Here is a 14,079-nt window from a genome sequence, read left to right on the forward strand (position 1 = left end):
CAATTCAACTTTCAAGACCTATCCTACAGAATCACACATGAGTACAAAGACAGAGTGCAGAAAGATGGCATGGAAGGAAGGAACGTGGCGACAGGATGCTACAGGAACAAATCAGAGTATGGATGCAGATGTTCGTTAGAGCATTTTTTATAATGTAGAAAAACTAGGGCACCTGGGTGGCTCAGTTGGTTGGGCAACCAACTTTGGCTCAGGTCATGATCTCACTGTTCGTCGGTTCATGTCCCGCGTCTGGCTCGGTGCTGATAGTTCAGAGCCTGGAGCCTGCTTCAGATTCTGTGTCTCCCACTCTCTCTTTCCCTCCCCGCTTGCATTCCGTCTCTCTCTCTCTCTCATAAATAAATTAAAATAAATTAAATTTTAAAAATAAATTAACAAACAATTTTATAATGTGGAAAAACTATAAACAGCCTATATATGGTAATGGTTAAATAAATTATGGTATATTCATACTAGAATGATAGGTCACTCTTAAAATAAATGGGGTAGATTGAAGTGCACTAACATGAAAGGTTTATAAAGCATATTTAGAGGTGCAAGTTACAAAGCTAGGAAGCTAATCACACACACACACACAGATATGTAAATGATTAAATGCAGAGAAAAAGCTTTCAGGTAATTGGGATCAAACATGCAGGGAGAAGTATGAATAGGGGCTGGGAATAGGGAGGAAAACAAAGAACACAGGGGCGCCTGGGTGGCTCAGTCGGTTCAGTATCTGACTTTGGCTCAGGTCATGACCTCACGGTTAGTGAGTTCCAGCCCCGCCTCGGGCTCTGTGCTGACAGCTCGTGGCCTGGAACCTGCTTCAGACTTTGTGTCTCCCTCTCTCTCGGCCCATCCCCCACTCACTCTGTCTCTCTCTCTCTCTCTCTCTCTCTCTCTCTCTCTCTCAAAAAATAAATATTAAAAAAATGTTTAAAAGAAAACAAAGAACAGAGTGGATATTTGCTTTTAACTTTACATGTTTGTAAATTGTTTCAGTTTTATAAAGTATACTTGTTTCTTTGAAGTTACAACAAAAATGTACTCTACCAGGAAAAACAATGATACTATGGATAAATGCCTCTGACTCTTTCTCTTAGTTGGATAGCCTTCCATTTTGTGTGGTAACTGAAACCCTATTCACTTTCCAGGACCCAACTCAATCATCACAATATTTCTTGATATTTAAGTCAAAGTTATTACAAATTCCAATTAAGATTTTTAAACTTCCTTGAGTGTTGGGCATTTCCATGCCTGCAAACTTCCCACCCTTTCTCACAAACACCGAATACCAGCATCTCCGCTATGCTTTTCCACAGTACTACAAAACTAGAGCACTTTAACAATGCATTATAATCATTTCTCAGAGCCACCAGTGAACATATTCATCAGAGTTCTCAGTGTTTATTAAAGAGGATATTAAAGAGGAATTTTCCTGCACATATACAACTGAGAACGAAATGCAACTAAGAGGAACCATCTCTGACTTTCACCCTCTCTTTGCCTAATAAGTGGTGCGGGGATGTGAGCCATTTCCATAATTCATAGGCATCCTGTGATGTGCAAGGTTATTTTTGAATTTGTTTCTCCGGTAAGAAAAGATTTCCTTCCTAAAATTAGATTGTGAATCTACTTCCAAAGCCACTAATCAAACATAAGTTAAAGCTACTTATAAGGGAGAGAAAACTTTAGAGCTCTAAAATCATTAGAAATAGGTCACCGAGAGCTTCAGTAAAACTTCACACAAGGTTCCAATAAAAAAAAAGGTATTCTCATTAAGAAGCTGTAAAGTAATCCTGCTATCAAACAGGAAAAAAAATTGCATATGCAAAAGCAGCAAAATATAGTCTATAAAGTCATTTAATGAAGCAGAAATTTGTATCTATGCCATATCTAATGCAGTTCTTAAAAAACCTCAGCATATTCGCTAATTATGAACCATATATTATACACAGTTATTATGGGTATTATTCAGCAATAGAAGATTTAAACTTGGTTGTCTCCTTCACCATAGTTAGCAAAGAAATATTGGCACATATATGATCTGCTTAAATAGGTTAGAAAATAGGAGGGAATTTACTAACTAGCCCTTTAATCATGCAAACAGAGTCTCCATAATTCTGAAACTGAATTCCATGACACCCACAGATTTCCCTATAATCTAGCTGTAAATAGTAATTACAGTGTTCATAGTAGAAAATGCTCTATTTTAGATTGCAAAACAGTCTCTATTATTATCTCTTGTATTAAGTCATTTGATAACTGTCTAAAACTTCCCTACTAGGATGATTTTTAGATTCTTTGGAAGCATATTTTTCTTTATTTTCATGAAAAGTGTTAGAAAAATCTGTTCAGCCATTTTCAAGTTAAAGGACAATGGGAAGGGAATTTGCCGTTGAACTTTAAAACATTATATTTAGCAGGTCCTCAGTGGGTTGCATAATCAGTTCAAGACTATGGATTAACAATCAAAGGAAGCTCAGACACTGACCTACATTAGAGAAACCCTACACACACAACCAAGAATTCATCATCCCCAGAGAACTGAAAGCCTTCCGGGTAACCTGCTAGCTAAGCAGGATTTGTCCCAATATTATAGTGCTAGGGACCAAGAAAAAAATCATCCTGAAAGGTACCACATTAAAGGTGAGAAAAACAGCAAGAGTCCTACATAACCCACCATTAATTTTCAGACCTAGACAATAGTGCTGCAAGGCAATGATCATTTTACTATTTACTACGTGGGTTGAAGTCTACATCTACTTTTGAAAACCACTGTGGGTTTATATTCATCCCAGGATGTTGAACACATAAGCTGCCAAATGAACTGAGCTGTGTTCGAAGTGGGATAATTTCAACTATCTTGAGCTTCACACCCAAATGTTTCACCATCGCTTCAACCTGACATGGGTTGTCATACTTCTTGAAATGTATCCTATTGCCACCAAAATCTACTTCTGTGTTTCCTATCTCAGTGAACAGATCCTCTATCTACCCAGCTAAATGTTGAAGCCAGATAATGAAGCATCATCTTTGATCATTCTTTCTTTGTATCTTGCACATCTAATCACAAGTCTTTCAAATTTCCTTATCCATTCATTTCTCTTCATCTCTACTATCACCGCCATGGTTCAGACCACCAAAATCACTTCTCTAGGTCTAGAGGTGAACTAGAGGAGGGCTTGTGAGTCTTAAGGTCCCTTCTAGAACCTTGTATCTCAATTTGTATTCAAAGCTTTGTATTATTTTTCTTAAAGAAGATCCCAAATTATATAAACTGTGGACCCTTACAAAACCTATACTCTCTCCTGTCTGAATTATTGCAAAAGCCTCCAATCTCCTTAGCACCATAGATAATGTGGTCTTTCTAAAATGCAAATATGACCATATTCTTCCATTGCTTAAAAATCTCCAATGGCGCCATGTTTTTCTTAGGAGTCAGTCTCAACTCCTTGTCATGACTTATATTTTATACAGTCTACACATATTTTTGATCTACATACAACTTCTCCAGCTACTCTATTGCCCTTATACCATATTCTGTGAACACATCAAAATGTGTCCCCCAGTACTTCCCATTCTCTTTCCTTGAGAGAGCAGAAACCAGGTCTCATTGCCTGTTATATTAACAGCACCTAGCACTATTATGCCACTTAGTAGGCATTTCATAAATATTTATTGAAGAAATACAGGAATGAAAAATGAATGCACTCTACATCACTGGTCCAAATCCAGGCATAGTGATCAGAAACCATGAGGGATCAATCTAGCAAGAAAAGCACTAATTGATTCCTGGGAATAAATTGCAGTTGACTTCCCATATTCATGAGTAATTATATTGAAAAGAACTTTGATGAATCATATATCAGGGGGAACAGTTATTAAATGTCAGTCTAGGTTTTTCTCTCCCTTCGAAATCTGCATTTCTTCCCAATTTCCTGTTGCTTTGAATGTAATGCCTGATATGCCAGATTACTCCTAGCTGGCACTGCCCTATAGTGAGAATATGTACAAGTATATAATCCAGGGCATGAGCATAGATGATCCCTTACCTTTTTTCTGGTAAGCTACTATTTTCTGGTAGATATTTTTCCTATTCATTCACCAACATAATGTGGCAAACTTCGAGAGTTTTCTTCATCCATATTTCCCTATCTCCTGTAAATATATTCTTACCAGGTAACTAAGATAAAATGTTTTTACTAATTATCCTGACAATTTCTTTTTTTTTTTAACGTTTATTTATTTTTGAGACAGAGACAGAGCATGAATGGGGGAGGGTCAGAGAAAGAGAGGGAGACACAGAATCTGAAACAGGTTCCAGGCTCTGAGCTGTCAGCACAGAGCCCGACGCGGGGCTTGAACTCACGAACTGCGAGATCATGACCTGAGCCGAAGTCAGATGCTCAACCGACTGAGCCACCCAGGCGCCCCTCCTGACAATTTCTTTATATAAATTAATACTGATTTAGATTATATCTCACGCTGATATAAAGCTTTCAACAACTGATTACAAAATGCCACAAACTTTTTTATAGTCCTTGATTTAAGAAACTTAAATTCATTGAATACTTATTCATTGAATACTTATTCATTGAATACTTATTTTATGTGCTAGGCAGTAGGCCACAATGTGCATCAAAGAAATTTATATTGTCCTACAAGCCTTTCCCATGTAGGGACATAATTTAATAATGTGTCATACCACTCAATAAAATTCTTAGGTCATTTTATATTGTCCCTGCATATTTTTTGGTAAACTTTCCAAATATACATAAAGCATAGATAGATGAACAGATAGACATAAAGTTGATTATTAAAATTAGGATTCAGGTAGGTAGATAGGTATGTGGATAGATAGTATTTGAATATTATATCCAAATACATATTTATTGAAATTTTGCATACCTATACATAAATTAGCTTGACTGACTTAACAGTTTTAAACATTGGATTAATGTAGCTTTTGATAGTTCATGGGGCAAACCTTCCATCCATTACTTTTTTTCAATATTTTCTTAGTTTTTCTTACTTTCTCCTTTTTCTAGCTGAAATATTAATATGACTTTGTCAAATTTCAGATAATCATACTGAGATTTTTGAGAATTACATCAAGCCCATAAATTAATTTGTAAAGAACTAACATCTTTGACCTTACATAGTAATCCATGAGATTCTTTTTTTTTTTAATGTTTTTAAATGTATTCATTTTTGAGAGAGAGAGACAGACAGAGTGTGACCAGGGGTGGGGAGGGGCCGAGTGAGAGGGAGAGACACAGAACTTGAAGCGGGCTCCAGGCTCCATGCTGTCAGCACAGAGCTCTACATGGGGCTCGAACCCTTGAACCATGAGATCATGACTTGAGCCAAAGTCGGACACTTAACTGACTGAGCCACCCAGGCTCCCTGATGAGATTCTAAATAATAATGATCAAGGACATTCTGCTGTTGCTCATGCTTAGCCCTAGTGTACTGAAATCCCTAGATCCAATGAGAGATTAAGATGAACAATCCATACATTTGATTGTTGCTTAGCCAAAAGATAAACAAACAAAAAAAAAAATCAGAAAGAAAGAAGGCAAGAAAGAACCACACTATGTCAAAATAAGACACAAGTTTAATTTGATATCCCTACATCAAAGCCGTACCAAATGTGCAATGGTATCAAATCCACTGGCTGGACACAAAGACTTCAGTTGTAGTAAGAATCTTCCACTTGGCATCCTTTTCATAGAGTGATTGCCTATGAGCACTCTATCCCCAGTCTCAATAAAGGTGGCCCACTTCTTTATTACCAGAATAGAAAATATTTACAGTCTTGGACACATTGGTGTTTAACCCTCAGAAATTAGGAAGGAGAAAAATAAATAAAACCAGTGAGATACAGCAGAGGCAGATAATAAAAACTACTGCTCTGCCTTAGTAACCTCGTGATTTTGAATCTATACAAAGTGAAAAATTGTAGCATATTGGCACCCTGAGAGCAGAGATTTTGTCTTCATTCTATCACAAATTCACACCCAGAGCATGGCCATATAGAGTCAGAACTGGGGGATTTTCAGAACAGCCTGGCCATGATTTTTAAATCCTAAATAGTATTTTCTGAATATTCGAAGTGAAAATACTTATAAGCCACAATTTCCCTTTTGATCAGCATACATATTTTACTTAGAATCTTTCTAAATCTTGCATATTAAGTTAAAGTAGTAAGAACAATGGCATCATACCTAGAACTGAAAGTAACGAGTAAATGTGTGCAGGTGTATATGTATATACATATATGTTTTTTTATTATATCACAATATAGAGATACATATGACTAGTCTGAGTTTATCCTTTGAAAAGTGTGAAACTAATTGGTTTGGAATTAACAAAGTTACTGACATTTTAAAAGGCCAATGCTAGAGAAAAAACACATTACTTTCGACTACGTTGTAGGGTAAGCCCTTAACAATTATGTCTGTGCACATATCTATACAGCTGTAGAAGTCAGAAGTTTTTTAAAACTAGTTAAGAAGCACTAGTTGACCTTTCCCTATCTTCCTTGGAGTGCACCTTTATTAATGTGCCCTTCAAAAACTGCAAACTGCACAGAGGCATGAAAACAGTGCTCTCCCAAAGAGATAGGGAAAGATGTAAATCATGGATGGCTCTAGCCTCTGGCAGATTCACTCACACCTTGTTCCTTAGATAGCGCTTCCCTTTTTTGTCAGCTCTAGAAAGCAAAAGAAAAAAGAAAAAGATATTTGTAATTGTGACCTACAGCTCTTAAAAAAATAAATAAAATGCCACTGTTCAGAGAAATGCAAAAATGTTAGCATTGAAATCACCAGAGCAGAGGCGCCAAAGATGGCAGAAATGACAACGTGGCCTGTGAGAAATATGTGAAAATAAGACCCCAGTGCAATCCAGCATTTGTACATTCTCTACACATTTTCATTGCTGAACCAAAGGTTTGAGTTCATAACAGTGTTTGACTTGGAAAGAAAGGTAGCAGCACCAAAAATAAATCCAAAGAATGCCTATTCCCTGTTGGAGTATCTGCCAATAACCTTTCTTGCGATTATGTTTTATCTAGCCATGGAAAAGCTATTCACAAAACAAAAGATGCCAATGAGCACCAATGTAGCCCCGCGCATAGACACAGTTGAAAAGCAGCATTGTGTTTTCATAATGCTGTCAAGTCCTGCTATAGAATATACGAAAGCGTCCTTCCTTCTTTCATATTGCTAACCGTCAAAGGGAAGAGTTGTTATTGGTGATTAAGTCCAGGTACTGAGAGTGATACTGGGCTCAGGAAGGAATGGCAGAGAATAGTGGGAAGAATTTTGAAAAGAATGACCTGCATCTCCACAAATAAATCACTCTATGTATCTGTTTCAACTACTTTGGGCTGTCTGCATATATTGCAGAATCCTCTTGTCCTAGTCTCCTTAAGAAGGTAGAATATTAAAAAGTTTCTTAAAAAACCCATCCTACATCTCAAATATGCTCAAGAAAAATGGGGAATGAGTTGGGGAAAATGACGCTAGCATGCTAAAAAGTTCCTTAAGAAACTCATCCTACATCTCAAATATGCTCAAAGAAATGGGGAGTAAGTTCAGGAAAATGAGGTGCTATGTGAAAGGACAGTCATAAGAAGAACAAATGTATGAATAGTCATATCCTGTTTAGATTACAGTTTCATTTTATTTCCCATAAAGGGGACAGAACACTGGATCAAAAAAGAAAGCCAAAGAAATGTAGTAAACTCCTAACATCCATTCCAGGGGAATTGTCATTATAAATATGAAAGTAAAAACAATAAAGTTTCTAGAAGATAATGCAAGTGAATATCTTCTAGATGATTTGAGATTAAGAAATATTTCCCAGAGGACAAAGGGTACTAACCAAATAAAAAAATAATAAATAGGACTACATTAAACTTAAGAACTTCTTTTCTTTAAAAGATACTATTAAGAAAGTGAAAAGTAAAGCCACAGGCTAGGAGAAAATATCTGTAACATATATAATCAACAAAGGGCTCTTTAGAGAATACATTTTAAAATCTAAACCATCAATAAGAGAAAGCTAAAATTTAATCAAAAAGATGGGTGAGAGACTGTGAAGAAGAATCTTACACAAGATGTTATCCAAATATCCAACAAGTACAGGAAAGGAGGCTAACCACATTAGCAGTCAAGGAAAGGTAAAAACAACTCTACAAACTCATCACAATTCAAATGACTGAAAATACTACAGGTTGGCTAGTCTTAGGAGCTACAAGCATTTAAACACTACTGGCAGAAATGGAAAACCATTTTGGATATCTGTTTAGCATTATCTGCTCAGGTTAAAGATATCTTCCTAGTGATGTACCACTCACCATGCACACATATTAACAAAAAGACATATGCAAGAACATTCACAGTGATATTATTCATAATCACTGAAAACTGGAACTAACCCAAATGTCCATCAGATGTGAAATAAATAAACTGTGATACATTCCTACAAAGAAACACACTATAGCCATCAAAATGAATAAAACTATTCCCACATGCAATTACAGCAAGGAATATGGCAAATATAAATTAGCAAAAGAAGCCAGGCACAAAAGAGTCATTATATGTAATTTCATTTACACACAGGTTAAAAAAAAAAAAAAAGGAAGAAGAAGAAGAAATGTAGGCAAAACCAACTGTCGCAGGCTATGAGTCTGGAGTTCACTCTTGTGCAGCAAGAGAGTGATTGCAGAATTGAATACAAGAGAGGCTAATGTCCAGGAGGAGCCAAGAGCCCTGGACAGGGGTTTCATCCCCATATTTATTGAGTTCACAAGCTATTACCCATATGGTGAATGTGCAGAAAATAAGATCTTACACACATGAACATTGAGAAAATAGACAGTAATCATTAACTTGAGTGTGTAAGAAGCAAAGGGTCTGGGGGGCAAGTGGAGTTTGTGATCAAAGAACAATAGTATATAGGCATCAAACGGAAAGTAATTTCCTGCAGATGATATAACAAGATACTCATGATCCCATAACAATATCTCCCAAGTTAACCTCAAGTGCTTTCGCCCCATGGTGGCAGCTTTCCACCCTAAGCTTTTTTCTAACCCATTTATGTAAGTAGAACCTACTTCCCCATAACAACCAATGGTATTAGAAGTCAAAATACTGGTTAGTTCTGGGGAAAAGTTCAGTGGTTGAAAGCGGACATGAGTAGAAATCCTAGGGAGGGTATTTGTAGTGTTTCATTTCTTGAGTAGGGAGGTGGTTTCACAAGTGAGTTCATTTTGGATAATTAATTCAGCTGACATTATTTTCTGCACTTTTCTGTGTGTGTTATACTTCAGTTAAGAGGTTTTCTTTTTCTTTTTTCTTTTTGTTTTAAGTGGCCAGATATAGTCTCTCTTCAGAGACATAAGAAACAGGCCATTAACATACTCGATTCCTATCAAATGCCAAGCCCTTTGTTAAAGTAATCTAATCTTTTCAAAAAATTAAGTGTGCAATTGTCCTTTTAAAATTAAGATCGACCCAATTTTAAAGATGAATAAAGTAAGAGATTGAGTGATTAGTCCAAAATTTAAAGGTCAGTAAATTCCAGGGCTGGGGTACAAAACCCAAGTCCTACTATTCCATGCCCAGTACCATTTCTCTCATTACACAATTACTTTGAAGTTTAAACAGTAAAGCTTTGCTTCACATCTTCAATCCATCAAGAAATTGTGTTTAATAGGATAAATGTGCTAGCCTCCATTGTGCTGTCAGAAAATTATGCATGCAGAAAGGTGCCTGTTGGTGAAAATGCCCTTTCTAAAAAGCCTCAGGGCACCTACCTGCCTATAGGACCCTTCCTCCAAGGGCATCCATTTACAAAAGTCTCTGGGCGTTGAATAACATGACCCTGTGACCCAGCCTCTGCCATTTTATACTGGTTAAGGCATGGCTTTTGAAGTCAGAGCTGAGTTTGAGTCCAAGCTCTATCAACATTGAACTGCTCCCAGTCTTGTTTCCATATCTATAAAACAGAGATAGGGATAATACCTGCCTCCCAGGGGTGAGATAAACAGTAATCCGAATTCCTGACATCAGGTTAGTTAAATCACAAGTAAATAATGTCTTTGGTACTGTTTGGGGCTTATGTTGTTTTTCTAACTCCAAGTGACTATTTGACTCAGACACATAAAGACCAAAGACCTTTGAAATGGCCTGGCATGAGAGCTCGGAGACACAATAACACCCTCTCCTGCATGGTAACGCAACAATCCGACCACACACTCTCTGTGGCAGGGATGAATGCAAGATGTGGAGACAGCTGGAACTCAGTAAGAGTAAAAGTTGAAATCCACATTAAGGGAAAAGCAGCCACAAAGTGATAGGAGCTAAGTAGGCAGAGGCCATAAGGAGAGAAGTAAGCAGGGGATGTTTTGTTGGCAGCATGGAAAAAAGTAGCTGAAAAATAGATGGTTCAGGTAACAGACATGGCAGGGCACAAAGCAGTGAGCACTGTCTCTGGAGGAAGAGTTTCAGACTCACCATTATGAGAGCTGCTGTGTACAGAGTACAGCGTTCTGAGGGACAGAGAGTACAGTTCAGGTTCCCTGGAAGGCGTCCCTTGTAGCTGCTGAGAGTATTCACAAAGCACATCCCCGCACCCAAAAGCTCTTCCACACCTGAAAGGCCAATTAAGAGAGAGAGGGTGTTAAAACATCTGTCTTAGAGCCAAATAAACCAGAGTTAGATTAAGCAGAAAGATAAAGGTCCAAGTTTATACAAGAAAGTAATACACTTTAACCTAGTGAATGCTATTTGTAATCTTCTTAAACTTGTCCATCAGACACGCTTCAGTAAAAATTATTTCTAGAAAGAATAATTTATAAGATCGTCTTAGCTGTCCATACAGAGAAAACTTCTGGAAACGGTCCACTCAGCCACAAACCAAGAAGTTGCCAGTGGGTCCCCAGATGGAAAATGCAACCACAGAAGGAAAGTCGTCAAAGTCTACTCAAAGATAAGCCAATCTGAAAAGTGAGAGTAAATACACCATATGACAAAAGATTTAGATTTAGACCATGAATCTGACTTCAAGGACAATAGAACTACCACATTAATTCTTTATGTTTTGTTTATACAAGAAAAACTCTTGAAAAAATAGAGATAAATAGTTTATACATAACGAAAGTGCCAGAAAATCTAAAACCATTGCTACCAGATCATTGTAATGCTTGACGCTTAGGGGCTAAAGTTTCTAATGTTGCAGAGATATGTCCTTAGAGACTATTTAAAATAATATGTAAACTATTTGGGCTCCTTTGGCTTTCATCCTCCATAAAGTTAAGTGATGGGAATATTGCTGGACATCCAGAGAAAAGTCGATCCACAAGATTACTCGAATAACTGGAGGCTAATGTATTGTGTTGCTCTTTTCAAAGTGAATATTATAAATTATTTTCTGGATGTTTTCTTAGAAGCATTTTACCATTACAGACACTATTTGACTACTGATAATTTGAGAGTTGCATGAAAAAAATATCTGCTACAATTCAGAAAAAAATAGCAATAGGTTGTGAACAAGGGCTATGCTCATTTTGCTGTGTTTAGAATAATGTAGCAGTGCCTATAACAAGTAAACAGTGGGCTGGCTTTGTTCTGCTGGATTTAGATTAACCTTTACAAGCAATGCAGAATTAGATTATGAAAATAAATTGAAAATGGCATCTCCTTAGACTCACTTTGTACTCTGCATTTTCTTAAGCTTTTATGTGACTGTCAAGTATTAGTTCAGGGCTCCATTTGTATTTGTGGCATTTTTTTTTTCTTCTGAAAAGATAAGCACCAGCCTTCAGAGAAAGCTTCTGACTATTGGATACAGAAAACAACTCGTTCCTGAATGGTTAATGTTTCAAATATGAGCACAGATACCAGATGGCAAAAGGGGAAAAAAGAATTCAAGTTGTTTCATTGTTCAGTGATAAAGATTTTTCCATCTGCTGGTTCAATACTAACTTGGTTTACATTCACTTAGAGCCAATACAATTAAAACTCTATTTGAAGTGAAATGTTTCAGAAAAATAAAACTAGAAACCTGAGAAATACTTCTACAGGTCATACCCATCCTTCAAATACCTAAGCTCTTATAGGTGTACAAATGTGAGTGTATGATAAAACAAAGATATCAAATATGTTTTGAAAAATCCTAAAGTCACATGCATTTAAGTAATTCTAACGAAGACTATTTGTGATTGAGATGTAAGTGGACATCTGCTAGAATTTAGAGTCTCGGTGAAATAAAATGTATCTAAAGTAATAACATACTGGGGTATTCATCACAAAGGATGGAATGGGAGACTACTGATGAGTGAACAATATGGCAGCAGTTAACAAAAACAAGTTTGAATGGTTAATTCACTGAGACCAAAGAGCAGGTGAAGAGGAAAAATAGCACAGCAATCACTAGCAGCAGCATCTTAAGAGAGCAGGAGTCTTATGTACTAAAATAGGGTAAAGAAAAGAGGAGTACTTAGAAACAAGAGAGTTATAGATTCTCTCCTAGCAAGCAGATGCCTTTTCCCATAATCCTTTGATAGAAAGAAGTCTTACTCAAAATGTAAGATTCATAACATGAAGAAGTAGTTTTCCAGAGTAACCTTCCCTTTTGTCCTGAGAACACTGTTACACTGGACATCTCGGTGCATAAAAGCTCCTCAAGGACAAGGCTATAACTTACTTCTGCATCTCTGATGCCTTGCACTTAGCAAATGATAGATGTTCTACAAATATTTGATAACAGAATTGATCTGAGAATTCTACCTTCTAAACTGATATTGCTCATTTCCTTCAACCAGAGTAAGCTCATGGAGATAAAAAAACGTTTCCTTATCCATTTTTGGTGAACCACTTACAATAGTGTCGGACCTAAATTTACTCTTTAATAAATCATGACAAATATAATGGATGAAAAAAAATACTTCCTCTGCCTGTAACACATTTACATCTGCTTCCTTCTTTGCTCTTTCACCAAGTAGTCTCCAATGAGAGGGTACAACAAAACAAAACAAACAAACAAACAGAGGGGCACACAGCCAAGAGGCTGGCAAAGTGACCCAATGAATTCCAGGAAGAAAATATTAGAATTTTCATTTTTATTTATTTTTCATCTCATCCTTTTAAAACATCTGAATTCTGTGCATATTTTATAACATATGATTATATTAATCCATTAATACATGCATATAATTTAATAAATAAACAAGCATATTTGATGGGTAAAGAACTGAGGGCACAATCAAAAAAGTTGGAGACCACTGGTAGAAGACTGAATTCTTACTACAAAATAAGAATGAAAGAAATACAGGGGCACCTGGGTGGCTCAGTTGGCTAAGCGTCTGACTCTTGATTTCAGCTCAGGTCATGATCTCAGGGTTCATGAATTCGAGCCCTGCGTCGGGCCCTGCCCTAACAGTGTGGAACCTGCTTGGGATCCTCTTTCTCTCTCTCTCTCTGCCCCTCCCCCACTCTCACTCTCTTTCCCTCTCAAAATAAATAAATAAACTTAAAAATATGGAGGAAATATTTACAGAATTTAACATCTTTTTGATATCTATATTTTTATATTACTACCTCAATTATATTCCAAATATTAAACTATAAAAACTATAATTGTGTATTAAATGACGTGGTTTTAAGGACTACTTAGGGACAAACACCCAATCAATAAATAATTTGGGGTAAATACATGTTTGTTGAATGAATGAATAAATGAATAAACATTCTGCCAAAACTGGAAAATGTTGTGATAAACTGAGCTGTCAGTCACTTGTGTTTTTCCAAGTGTTTTCTATTCGTTCTTGAATACCTCCATGGGAAAAAAAAACCCAAGTTCAGTTCATTATTTCGTGAATGCCACATACTACAGTACGCTCTTTCAGATTCACAGCACAGAGGAGTACGATAAAGCTCTAGGAAATGCTGTAGGGTAGAAACCTCTTTAGCTTAGATTATTCCAGCATTTCCCATCTGCACAGCTTATTTGACCACAACATTTCTCCCTCATCATAATATCTATCAACTACGAACCGGGAATACT

General features: G+C 36.7%; 1 long non-coding RNA gene across 1 annotated transcript in view; it reads left to right on the forward strand.

Annotated features, from left to right (window-relative positions):
* LOC113593638 (uncharacterized) overlaps positions 1–14,079 on the forward strand; it is a 31,585-nt gene that overhangs the window by 3,147 nt on the left and 14,359 nt on the right. The gene's annotated exons all lie outside the window — the stretch shown is intronic.

Source organism: Acinonyx jubatus, chromosome D4 (genome assembly GCF_027475565.1).
Source record: "Acinonyx jubatus isolate Ajub_Pintada_27869175 chromosome D4, VMU_Ajub_asm_v1.0, whole genome shotgun sequence".
NCBI lineage: Eukaryota > Metazoa > Chordata > Mammalia > Carnivora > Felidae > Acinonyx > Acinonyx jubatus.